Below are 12,517 nucleotides of genomic sequence, written 5' to 3' on the forward strand. Positions count from 1 at the left end.
GCCCGCGCATCACAACGAAGAGTAGCCCCCGCTCGCCGCAACGAGAGAAAGCCCGCGCTCAGCAACGAAGATCCAAAGAAGCCAAAGATAAATAAAACAAATAAATAAATTTATTTTAAAAAAAAGGTCAACTGTACATTTCCTGAGCACTTGCTATGACAGGCACCTGCTAAGTTTGACATCATCACCTCAGTTGATAATCCCAATACCCCTCAGAAGTTTATCTGTTAGAAATTGTGTGGGTGACACTGTACTCATCTGAGTACCCCTGGGAAATGGGTGGTACCCTCAAGCCAGAGGTGGGGTCAGAAATAGGGGAAGCTGCCAGGAGATACAGTGGGCGGGCATGGACATGTTCTTCCACCTCTAGACCTGAAGAGTGGGAAGACCAAGGTCAGTGGGATCTCAAGAAGGAGCTGTAGCCATCAGGCAGGAGGTGTGGCCTTTCAGGGAGGAATGCAGTCACTGCCCCAAAGCTGCAGGGGTGGGGGAAGAGCTTGGGGAATAAATACTCCAACCTCTCTCTTTCCCTCTTTCTCTCCGATTTCCTGATAGTGCCTCCCATTGACTGAACCCCTTTGGAAGCTGGAGGTCACTGGTGCTTTGAGACAGTCCATTAATGTCAGCCTCCTCTGGGAACAGAGCACAGGGTAGAGCTAGATCTGGAGAGGCAAACAGAATATGCAGCCCAGGCATGTGTCTAACAAATATATTTCTAGTAAATGGGACACATTTTTTACAAAAAAATATCCATCCTTTATCTAAAATTAAAATTCAACTGAACATCCTATATTTTTATTTGCTAAATCTGACAATCCTACCCTGGGCACAATGTTGCCCAAACAAAATTGAGCATTTTTGTATCAAAGAAAGGTGGTATAAATAAATACTGAATACAGGATGAGCTGCAGCTGCCAGAGATGACCATTACTATTGTTCCTATTTTACCGATTCTGAAGCTAAGCCTTAGAGAAAGGGGGAAATAAGGCTAAATAGCTAATAAGTGCTAAATCTGCATTAAATTCCATTTAGGCTGAACCCGGGGTCTTTCAGCTCTTATGCTATGGGCCCTCATGACTGAAGAAGCTTCAGAAAGCAAAACAGAGGTCAGGTTAAGGGCTCTTTAACACACAGCCACCTCACCAGTGAACTGTGGCCCAAAGGAGGTCAGATTGTCACCAAACAGATTAGTAACTCCTCCTTTTAGAGCGGAGGTTCTTTATTGGGGTGGGAGGTTGTCCCCTCGAGGGATATTCTGCAATGTTTAGAGACATTTTCAGTTGTCACAGCTGGGGAGAGGGTGCTCCTGGCATCTAGCGGGTAGAGGCTAGGGATGCTGCCAACATCCTACATTGCACAAGACAGTGCTCTACAACGGAAGTATCTGGCCCAAAAGGTCCACGGTGCAGAGGTTGGGAAATCCTGTCCTAGAGGAAAGAATAAGTAGAGAAATATAGAATGAATCCCCCCAGTACATAACTGCCATATACAAAGAGGGAGCTTGGACCAAGAGCCATGCGTGAGATATCCCCTAGCACCTATGTCTCAGAGCACAACTGATCACATGCCATTTTCCTTCTTAGATTTCTACATTTAACTTTGGCTACAACATAGGAGTGAATGTGAATATGCCAGGAGATGTTCTATAGCCAGAGAGACCGGAACCCTACCAAGAGATTTTTAGAATTTACAGTTTGAGAACAGTTATGAGCACCATTATGAAACTATTTGTTTAAAGCAAATTGCAGTATGTACACAAGGAACTTAGCATCAATTAATTCTTTGTAAAGCCAAGCATAAGTAGAAGTAAATATGCTATTTAAAATCCTATTTATAGAACCAAATTGAGATTCTATGTAGGTTATTTGGGATCAGCTGTCCTCTATATCAGGAGGGAATTTAGAAGATAAGAGTGGACACAAATTTGATCTTCCCAGATTGGCTCTGTTTTTGATTTAAGGACAGCCTGTGACAAAGAATGGTTACTGATGTGATGGTTCATAAACCAGTCACTTTAAATTGACATAAATCTCCCTTCTCACATATTATCTTCAAAGAAGGGATAACACTGCTTTATTAATGTCACTAATGGATTGAAAGGAGAACCCTAGATTTGGGCCACTGTTCTACTTGTTAAAAATATATTGTTGATCAGAATCTAGGGACTTTGAGTTTGGAACTATTTTCTTTCTCCCGCAGGGTTTATCTGATTACCTTGCTAGTCTTATGGCATGGTAACTTCTGACAATGCCCCAACATAGACACTGGGCTCAAGATGTCTATATCCCTTGAGATCCTTGGTAGATCTCCAGACCAAACCTTCTGCTCTGTTGAGACTGTGCCAGACCTACAGTGTACGTCAACCCAACAGCTTCTAAAGGGTAGATTGGACCTGCATTGCTAGTCTAGTATTATTTATGCATCAAATCTATGCATCACTATTTAATTATCAAGATGCTTGTGTTAACTGGAACCAGAATTTGAAACTTATTAAAGACATGAATTCCATGAGACTTTTCCAAATGGAACTCTAGCCAGAAGGTATTGGTTACTTAAGTAACCAAAGGGGATAGTTACAGTGAGGGCTCATTTCTAAAGTGGTCCAATGGCATTAATCCCAGGTAGAGGAACCAGAGTGTGTAGATCTTCTCCTGTGTTAGATACTGTACGTGGGTATTTCCTATCCACTTCTAATAACAACAAATCAGCCTCTTCATTCCCATCTGAGGGATGAGGAAAATGACCTTGGGCATGTGCCCTAATAAAGCATCAGGTTGTTTATCTATAAAATGGGAGTGAGTCCCCGGGTGGCCTAGTGGTTAGGATTTGGTGCTTTCACTGCCATGACCTTGGTTCAGTCCCTGAGATGAACTGAGATCCCACAAGTGAGCTCCCGTAAGCCACGCAGTGCAGTCAAAATTAGAACAAGCAAAACTGTAGCTTCTTCAGAGAACTTTAAAAAATAATAATAAAAATAAATAGGGCTTCCCTGGTGGCACAGTGGTTGAGAGTCCGCCTGCCGATGCAGGGGACACGGGTTCGTGCCCCGGTCTGGGAAGATCCCACATGCCGCGGAGCGGCTGGGCCCGTGAGCCATGGCCGCTGAGCCTGCTCGTCCGGAGCCTGTGCTCTGCAACGGGAAAGGCCACAGCAGTGAGGGGCCCGCGTACCGCAAAAAATAAATAAATAAATAAATAAATAAATAAAATGGGAGTAATGATAGTACTTGCTTCGTGGGTATACTATGAGGATTAAGTGGGACAACACATGCAGAACCTAACTATATGACGAGATGATTAGGTCTTCTCATTATTTCTACTACTAAGACAACCATGTGAGAAAGTGACCCCACTATACCACTTGACATCCAAATAACACGAGCCACAATTTTTTCAGTTATTTACACGTGATCTCAGCGATGGCTCAGACGCGTCATACACATTGACCTTTTTCTTTCTTTCTTTCTTTCTTTTTCGGTCGCGCCACCCTGCTTGCAGGATCTCAGTTCCCCGACCAGGATTGAATCCCCGATCCCTGCAGTGGAAGCCCGGCGTCCTAACCATTGGACTGCCAGGAAATTCCCCACATTGACCTTTTTCGATCTCCCAAGTTTAACATGTTATTTAATTTCCAGAACCCATCCCCTTAACCCCCAAAAAAGGAGGAGGGGAAAAACAAATCTATAGACCCAGCATTTTATATATGCTGTTCCCTGGTCTGAAGGTATCCTTTCCTTCAGATTTTAAGAAAATCATGATTATTTTAGTCTGGTGTGCTTGGATTACAGCAAGATAAAGGATCCATTAGAGTCAGGATGGTTCTGTAGCTATAGTTCCTGGACAGGAACCCATTAATTGACTGGTACCCGGCAATGTTAACACCACAAACTGCTTTCTGCTGACTCTGCTCTTGGATGGCGACTATCCAATACTGCCCGATACTTGATGATTATGAAAAAAAGTCTGTTTTTTTATTTAACAAGGCAACAGCAATCTTGTATATAAATGCACACACATACACACACAGAATCAGAGGTTACTTCCCTCAGGAAGCCTTCCTTGACTGCACCCTGCCCCCAGCTGGGTTGGTTGCCTACTCTCTCCATTCTCTGTGTCCCTGATCATATCACTTTGTAATATATTCCAATGACCTATTAACTTCACTGACTCCCTGATTAGACTGCAAACTTCTAAGGGGTGGAGCCCATGTAGGAGACTGCAGTATAAATCATTATTTATTATTTATAAATAATTCTAGAGCATGTGAAAAACCAAGGCAATAAGAGTACATCCAGGGACTTCCCTGGTGTTAAGAATCCGCCTGCCAATGCACGGGACATGGGTTCGAGTCCTGGTCTGGGAAGAACCCACATGTTGCAGAACAACTAAGCCTGTGCACCACAACTACTGAGCCTGAGCGACTAGAGCCTGTGCTCTGCAACAAGAGAAGCCACCACAATGAGAAGCCTGCACACTGCAACAAAGAGTAGCCCTGCTCACTGCAACTAGAGAAAACCCATGCACAACAAGAAGACCCAATGCAGCCATAAATAAACAAACAAATAAATAAAATGAATACCTCCAGAGTGTGTCTGCACACACTTGCATGGTGGCATTTCAGAGAATGAGGAGAGAATGGGGAAAGTTTTGAATGGCGTGGATGGTGGTCCCTGGAGATGAATTAAAGCAATAGGTGAGCTAGAATATGGGGATCTTAAGTGTTCAGACCTGGTGATCTGGACAGTAGAGAACGATTTTCCCCACTTTTTTTTAAATTGTAGGAAAATGTATTACATAAAATTTGCCATTAAGTATACAGTTCAGTGGCAGTAATTACATTTACAGTGCAGTGCAACCATCACCACTATTTCCAAAACTTTTCATCATAGAAACTCTGCAACCATTGAGCAGAAACTCTCCTTCTTCTCTTCACCCAGCCCCTGGAAACCTGGAATTTATGTTCTGCTTCTATGCCTATTCTGGACATCTCATATAAGTGGAATCATATAGTATTTGTCGTTTTTTGCCTGGCTTATTTCACTTAGCATAACGTTTTCAAGGTCCATCCACGTGGCAGCAGGAGGACTGTTATGCGGGGCAGTGGACTAGAGACAGCAGTATCTTGTAAAGATGGTGTTTGGAGGTGCATATTAGTGAGGTGTGGACTTGCCTGTTATTGTGGAGAGGATTTAATATTTTCTAGCAGCTAGAAACCTAAACATTCACAGTGTTCCAACCAAATTTTGATCAATATATAAAACTTATATCTGTTAGGACTGAGGGCACACATGGTTGATGAAACTTGTCAGACAGTGGCACCTGTTACAGTGACACGGCCAAATGTGGGATAAAACTGCTGGGAGAAAGTGGAGGAGAAGTGAAGGTCAAGTTGGAAGGCAGGTGAAGTGTGTGGTGACTGTGAATGTTTTTAAAGACGAGCATCCTTTTGCGGCAGTACTGCTCATGTGGCAATGATTGCTGGCTTGTTTACTATCTCGTAGAGCCTTTAATGCCTTCTAGTGGCTGTCAGAAACACTCGAACTGGAGAGTGTGCGATGTATGCAAAAGATTTGAGAACCGACACACTTAGGGTCCTAACCCGCTCACATTTAATTTGTGAACAGTCAACTCTACGTGCCAGAGAGAGACAGAGATAGGAGAATGGAAGAGACAGAAAAAGAAAGGAAAAAATAAGTTGTGCAGGTGATTCTGACTGCCATTTCATTCAATGAGCTTATGCCCCAGAGTGGATATAAGCTGGGAAATATGCATCTGTTTTCTCAGCTTCCAAAGTGTGATCTTTTTGAGCAGAAATGTGCATCTAGGGTTTAAAAATAAGTACCATGTGGTCGTGAAAGAGAAGCTACTTCAGCTGGGGCTCAAGTGAAGAAGACGTATTAATGTATTCCAAAATCAGCCAGGTTGCATTGGCTGAAAGATGATGTACATCTCTAACACATTTTCTGGCATCATTTTGACCAGACATAATTCTCACCTTATGTGCTGACTTTAGAAGCTAAATCCCTCCTCTGATTCTACAATCATCTTCGTGATAGAGTACGGTGGAAAATCTATAGCATCCTGCAAGCTTTCTTAAATACAGTCGGCAGTGCTATTGAGATTCTGGGGATGCAAGTAGCAGAAAGTACCTAGAGCTAGCTCAAGCTTGCAAAAAGATAAGGCATTAGCTGAGAGTATTTGATAAAAATCTGCATTTGTATCTGTAGGTTTGAAGAAACAAAGATCACAATGGTTGACTTTCAAGAAGATAGTAGACTTTGCTCTTAACGTGTCTCAAGCAGTGATGTTCACCTTATTAAAAATGCAGCTGTATTCAGGAGGTCTGGGAGGGAGCCTGAGAGTGCGTATCATGTAACAAGCTCCCAGGCGTTATTGATGCTGCAGCTCCTCTGACAAACATGTGAGCGGAAAAGTTCAAATGCTGCAATTTTGACAGCATTCATTCTCTGAGGCTTTCACCTTCCAATTCCAAATTCCTCAGAGGGGATGTGATTGCTCTAGCCTGGGTCAGGCACCCTCTACCCCCCGCTGCATCCATCAACTATACCCAAGGGGTCAGGTCAGGAAATGGCAAAGTCACCCCCACCACTAGCATGCAATGAGTGCTTGCTCTAGGCCTGTCGCTGTCTATGCATTTTATAAATTTTATCTCCTTTAATCGAGAGGTCAGCCCTTTGAAGTGAGGGGAAAAAATGAAGGCTTAGAGAAACCAAGTGACTTTCTCAAGGTCACACGGCTAGTAGGCATCAGAGCCAGGCTTTGAACACACACTGCCTGGCTCTAGAGCGCCTGTGTTCTATCGACTTTAAGATTTGGCCATGGGGGTTGGAGTGCCTTGTGAATGTGGGGAGTAGTTCCAAGAGAAAGAAGAATCACTGTCACCTGGGCAGTTAACGCTCAGAAGATTCACTAGAGGGACTTCCCTGGTAGTCCAGTGGTTAAGACTCCGCGCTCCCAATGCAGGCGGCCCGGGTTTGATCCCAGTCAGGGAACTAGATCCCGCATGCCGCAACTAAGACCTGGCGTTGCCAAATAAATAAATAAATATATATTAAAAAAAAAAATAAGATTCACTACATAGGCACTACATTAGTGTTTGTGAATCACTATAAAGAGACCAGTTAGGTTACCGGAGTCCTACAGTTTCTTCAATAAATGATAAACCCAAGTTCAGAAAAAGAACAGAGGTGTTATATCAGAGACCAAAGTACATATACAGCTGACCCTCAAACAAACATGGGTTTGAACTGCGTGCGTCCACTTACATGTGGATTCTTTTTCAATAGTAAATACTACAATACTACATGATCCATGGTTAGTTGAATTTTTGGATGCAAAACCGTAGATACAGAGGAACTGCAAAAATGGAGGAACCACATATATAGAGGAAGACCGACTATAAGTTACATGAAGATTTTCAACTGTGCGAAGCTTGGCGCCGCTCCCTGCCACGTTGTTCAAGGGTCAAATGTAGAACGAATAGCAGATAAAAGCCCAGTCAGAAGGAATGGTTTACTAAGTGTCCATGGACAGATGAATGGAAAAAGAAGATGTGGCACACATATACAATGGACTATTAGCCTTAAAAAGGAATGAAACTGAGTTATTTGTAGCGAGGTGAACGGACCTAGAGTCTGTCATACAGTGAAGTCAGAAAAAGAAAAACAAATACCGTATGCTAACACATATATATGGAATCTAAAAAAAAAATGGTTCTGGGCTTCCCTGGTGGTGCAGTGGTTTAAAGTCCACCTGCCGATGCGGGGGACACGAGTTCGTGCCCCGGCTGGGAAGATCCCACATGCCGCGGCGCGGCTGGGCCCGTGAGCCATGGCCGCTGAGCCTGCGCGTCCGGAGCCTGTGCTCCGCAACGGGAGAGGCCACAACAGTGAGAGGCCCGCGTACCGACCCCGCCCTCCCCCCCAAAAAAATGGTTCTGAAGAACCTAGGCGCAGGAGAGGAATAAAGACGCAGACGTAGAGAATGGACTTGAGGACACGGGGAGGGGGAAGTAAGCTGGGACAAAGTGAGAGAGTGGCATGGACATATATACACTACCAAACGTAAAATAGATAGCTAGTGGGAAGCAGCCACATAGCACAGGGAGATCAGCTCGGTGCTTTGTGCCCACCTAGAGGGGTGGGATAGGGAGGGTGGGACACAAGAGGGAGGGGACATGGGGATATATGTATACATATAGCTGATTGACTTTGTTATACAGCAGAAACTAACACACCATTGAAAGCAATTATACTCTAATAAAGATGTTAAAAAAAAAAAAGGGATGGTTTAGTTGCCGGCTCTGTTACTTAGTGTGAGCCATGGACAAGAAACACAGGCATGCCCTGGAAAAACGTTAGAAATGCAGGTTCCCAAATCTCAAGCCCGACCTCCTGAATCAGAGCCTGCATGTTAGCAAGGTTCCCAGTGATGCGTAGGGTTTGGGTTCGTCAGTACTACCTGGAATTCCACAAGCAGCTCGGGACCATCGTAGGACTCTCTCTCGGCACACTTGCTTGCAGAAACTACCGTGACAAGTCTATCCCAGGGCCAGGGAGCTGACAAAAGGGCTCCCTCTCTGCAGGCAGGCAGGCAGGCAGACTGAGAAAGGGGGAAGAGGATTGCGTGAAGCGGAAGGAGCGGTGGAGAGGCCAGGTGCAGCTCATTGGTCCTCACGCCCCACGCTGCTTGTTAGTATCACCTGAGGACCGTTTAAAAATCAGTGATTGGGTTCACGCTCAGATATAATGATTTAGTTGGTCCATTGTAGGACTGGAGCATCACTACATCTTTGTTTAAAGTTTCCTGGGTGGATGTATCATACAGGGGTCTAGCTGAAGTCGCTGTACAGAAACCCAAGGAGTGGGGAGTGAGTGTACCTTCTCAACAATCACTTTACTTTCAGCTGTGAAATGAGGAGACATTAGCAGAACAGCATAGCCCTTGAATGTGCTTAAGCTGAGGAGCTGGTACAGATGCAGATTCTGACTCAGTAGATCCAGGCTGAACAATGTTCTGTTTTCTCACATGTCAATATCCTGATCTGATTAAGGTATCTTCGATGTCATGATTCAGAGTAACTTTGAATCAGAATTAACCACGCCCCCAATCCTTCCCTCGAGCATCTCTGCTGAGTAGAGAGTTATAAATCAGGTAGAACCTGTTAACCTACAATTTTATGTTATTTGAACCTCAAAAATACATCTTTCGGATTCGGGTGATTTTTCTTCTTCATTTGGTATGCGTTATGCATTGAACTGAGCCTCCTAAAAAAACATATGTTGGAGTCCAAACCCCCAATAAGTACCTCAGAATGCAACCTTCCTTGGAAATCGGGTCTTTACAGATGTAGTCAAGGTGAGGTGGGACCTAAAAAAGGGAAATTTGGACGCTGGGACATGCACACAGGGAGAATGTCACGTGAAGATGGAGGCAAGATCAGGGTGACGCTTCTATTGGTACAAGCAAAGGTATGCCCAAGATTGCCAGCAAACCTCCAGAAGCCAGTTGAGATACATGAAAGAGACTGTCCCTCACGTACCTCAGAGGAAAGCAGTCCTGCCCACACATGATCTCAGACTCCAGAATTGGGAGCCAATACATTTCTGGTAAGTTCCATAGTTTGTGGTTCTTTGTTTATGGCAGCCCTGGCAAACTAATATAGTATGTAAATACTACACAATTCCACAACTACTTGCTGGAAAAGGAATTGGTTTTACAGTCTAAATAGAACACATATTTAAATAAAATATGCCCCTCGATTTCTAAGAGCTCATAGACTAGTAGGGGAGGGGGGTAAGCATAAGTATCCCTGGGAGTGTACACGCACGTACAAACCAGTAACCTGGAAATTGGTGGGTTGTGTGAAGTGTTAGGTATTGCTCTGGGAAGGATCCATTTACCTGGGAGAGATCTAGAAAATTTTCACTGGGTAGGTAGGGTGTGAATTAGAAATTGAAATGGTTGTTCAAGTCATGCAATTTCCTAAAAATCCACTGGTATATTTTAACAATTCACTCTTACATAATTAGAAACCTAATTCCTCAAATACTACTTAAAGTTCAGGTTGGCCTTGAAATATTTTCCCCTTCTCCTTCTGCATGCGGCAACATTATAAGAAGAAATAATTTCTGACAATATATTCAGTTTACTGAGCTCCAAGGAGCTGAAATTTGCTAACGTTTTGGCTCCAGGTGGGCATGATTACCACTGTTTTTAAAGAACAAATTTCTTACGTTCTCAATCATTTTCATTGCACTGTGAATGGAAGCAAATCACTGGGGTTCAGACTATTGTCCTGCCAAAGGAATAATTTATGTCGCCCGGAACTGGAGATCTCAAAATAACAAATAACATTTGTACGACACGCAACACAGAACATCTAAAGCGTTTTCTTTATTTTATTTCAACTCAGGCTTGTAGTTTCTTATCCCAGAGCATCTCATTAAAGGCTAAAAAAGGGCTTTGGTAGAGCCAGATGAAGCTCAAACCGTCCCTTTGCCTTTAAGCCTAAGAGTTTTAGCCAATTTCCTCTATTTTTTATTTTGTTTTTGGCCCTCATTACTCTATTACAGACATTTACTCTTCCTGGTCTGTGCTCAGGTACAGACATGGCAGGCTTAATCCAGCAGCTCTATTCCATTTTGAAATTCTGTATTAAAATGTCTGGTTGCCTTGGTGATGGGGCAGGGAGGAGGGTTGTCAGATAAAATAAAGGACATGTATGAGACATACACATACTAAAATTTGTTTTTCTCAGCTTCTAATTTCACTGGGCATCCTTTACTTTTATTCGGTAAATCTGGCGATTCTACACACAGTACCCTGGGGTAGAAAAATGTTAGCCTGCATCCCTTTGTGAAAGGGAACAGAGAAAGAGCAAGACGTGAGCTTTACAATCGTTCCAATCTGGGGTAGATTTCTGGCCTTATATCAATACTTGGTTATGTGGCCCTGGGCAGTGTATCTGAGCAGTTCCTCTGGGTTTCCTGTCTCTCTTCTGTAAAATGGATATACTTAACACTTGCCTTCTCTGGTTTTTAGGATGACGTATGAGCACACAGCTAAGCTATGTTAGAGCCTGAGGCAAAAGGAATAATCAGGAATACTGATTATTATACTTATTTAAAATTTTGATATTTTGTTCATCATGGATTTTTTTTTTTTGCCTACGTTTTGATTATTTTTAAAAGACTTCATTAAAATGTTATTTATCTTGTCAACTGGGTTTTCTGGTGCCCCCTTACATTTTGCACCTGAGCAAGTACCTCACTCTAATCCCATGGCACTCACTGAATGTTAAATATTATTGATATTTACTATTTTAATTTTATTAATAAAGTGTATAGTAATATTAAGTATTATTAATAACAACTCTCTTGTATTCCACTTCTTTGCAGTGTCGCATTAGAAACAATAATGACAACAAACATTGATAAGGGCTAACTGTGCCCAGGCACCGTGCTAGCCTCCCTATGTTCATGGTTTTACTGAATCCTTAAAATTCTGTGAGACTGGTGCAATTATTATTTCTATTTTATAGAAAAATGATATTTTAAAAAACGTACACAGCTTCCCCAAGAAGACATAGCTAATAAATCAAATTGTTGGGCATTTGAAATTGAGTGTTTTTTTTTGAAGAGCCTCTGAAACTTGTTTGTACTTCCATGTTTGAATTCAGTATCCCGAGGTGGCGGATCAGAAACCTCCTGCCTGCAATAACCTAAGCAGAGCTTTAGGTGTCCTCATTGACCCATTTTGTAAGCACTTGTTTTCTAGGCCAGAGAAAACTGAGGAAAGGTTTTCTCAGGGGTGCCCTTCCAGAAGAGCTTCAACACATCCTGTGCATGTTTACAGACCGAACTGGGCTAACCTGGAAGGTTTCTGATCTGAAGAAAGGCTCTGGATTGAGCAGGGCCAACCTCTGCCAGCCCGGGAAGGGTGTAAGACCTATCTCCCTAGCACACCATCTCCAAAAGCTTCCTAAGAGTCTCTTATAGTCCCACCTGCCCTTGGACAGAGCCCTGGCAAGTCAGGTTGCCAGGTGCAGGTGTCCTGTATCTATGGGACAATGGTTTTGTTTGGTGTCTCTCACTGATTTTTTTCCAGGATGCCCCGAATGTCCTGTATCCAGCTTTTTTTTGTTTGTTTTTTTCCAATAAATTACAAAAATTTAACATTAGAGCTATTTTACAAATTGAACTGGGCATCCTGCACTTTCATTTGCTAAATCTGGCCACCCTACTGTCTGGCTTGTTTGCATTCTCATGCATATGAAAAGGGCCAAGCCCAGGTGAAGCAGCCAGGGCACCCAATTTCAGAAGGCGCTCAGTCTCAGTCTCTTGTGAGCGCACGCTGCCAGAGTCCTGGCCTTGCAGGAGAGCTCTGGTTGAAAGGTCAGGAAAACACCTTAATCCGTTTGATTTCTCGGGTTAATCTTGGTGCAGCCTCCCTCCATGGTGGACTCCAGAGGGGCACGAATTGATCACTTACAAAAC

The sequence above is a fragment of the Aethalodelphis obliquidens genome, unplaced genomic scaffold, assembly GCF_003676395.1.
Source record: "Aethalodelphis obliquidens isolate GAN/ISIS:26980383/991018 unplaced genomic scaffold, ASM367639v1 scaffold22, whole genome shotgun sequence".
NCBI classification, from domain to species: Eukaryota; Metazoa; Chordata; class Mammalia; order Artiodactyla; family Delphinidae; genus Aethalodelphis; species Aethalodelphis obliquidens.